Source organism: Rhinopithecus bieti, unplaced genomic scaffold, assembly GCF_001698545.2.
Source record: "Rhinopithecus bieti isolate Rb0 unplaced genomic scaffold, ASM169854v2 scaffold_9981, whole genome shotgun sequence".
In the NCBI taxonomy this organism is placed as follows: domain Eukaryota; kingdom Metazoa; phylum Chordata; class Mammalia; order Primates; family Cercopithecidae; genus Rhinopithecus; species Rhinopithecus bieti.
In genome coordinates this window covers 4,817,162-4,818,581 of record NW_016806838.1, presented here as the reverse complement: position 1 = coordinate 4,818,581, position 1,420 = coordinate 4,817,162, and positions in this window count along the sequence as shown.

The window sequence follows — 1,420 nt, the reverse complement described above, 5'->3', positions numbered from 1 at the left end:
CTTGGCTAACAAGGTGAAACCCCGACTCTACTAAAAATACAAAAAATTAGCCGGGCGTGGTGGCGGGTGCCTGTAGTCCCAGCTACTTGGGAGGCTGAGACAGAAGAATGGCGTGAACCCAGGAGGCAGAGCTTGCAGTGAGCCAAGATTGCGCCACTGCACTCCAGCCTGGGTGACAGTGAGAGACTCCGTCTCGGAAAAAAAAAAAAAAAAAAAATTAAACATACAGCCAGGTGCAGTGGCTCACACCTGTAATCCCAGCACTTTGGGAGGCCGAGGCAGGCCTTGGACAGATTGCTGGAGGCCAGGAGTTCGAGACCAGCCTGGCTAACATGGCGAAACCTCAACTCTACTAAAAATACAAAAATTAGCCAGGTATGGTGATGCATGACCTGTGTAATCCCAACTACTTGGGAGGCTGACCCGTGAGAATTGCTTGAACCCAGGAGTGGAGGCTTCAGTGAGCCAAGATCGTGCCACTGCACTCCAGGCTGGGGAACAAAGCAAGACTCTGTCTCAAAAAAAAAAGTAAACATACTTACTCAAATTTGAAAATGCAGATTTAAAATGCAAATAAATTGAGGTGGACTTAGAGGAGGCTGACCCGTGAGAATTGCTTGAACCTAGGAGTGGAGGCTTCAGTGAGCTGAGATCATGCCACTGCACTCCAGACTGGGGAACAAAGCAAGACTCTGTCTCAAAAAAAAAAAAAAGTATACATACTTACTCAAATTTGGAAATGCAGATTTAAAATGCAAATAAATCGGGGTGGACTTAGACTTTGTGGAGGATTTAGTGTAAGACACCTGTGTGTCACAGTGCGCTCCCTTGAATCGCAGTTTGAGTCATAAGGTTTGGAGACCACCAAGTCCCCAAGTGGTTCATCCACTGCTTGAATAGCAGAAATGTATGTCCTGGTCTCCGGAGTCTCAAATTTAATAATGAGCATTAAATTTGATCAGCAGAGTTAAACTTGTTGTCTACAGAAACCAATGAACAGATAAACTAGCATTTATCCAGCATTGAGAAGTCATAGCAGTGGCTAGAAAGAAGAAATATTTAAGCCAAACGAAACGCAAAAAGATAATATTTTATTTTCAGAGCAGCTGATGCAATATTGAATCAGGTTTTCACAAATAAATATGACAGTGTCTATTTGGTTACATCTCCATTTGATGAATGCCCATCTCTAGGAACTGTAATAACTTTCTGAGAAGGCTAATGATTAGAAGGTGTTCAATAAAATTTCCCTGGTTCCCTTTCTGAAGAAGCATTGTGACAATTAAAAAAAACAAAAAACAAAAAAAAGCTTATCACTTGGAGGGGAAACAACCTAGAATGCCCCAGTTTCTTTCTTTCTCTCTCTCTCTCTTTTTTTTTTAAGGAATGCACCTTTTAGGACAAGTCTATAAAACATTTT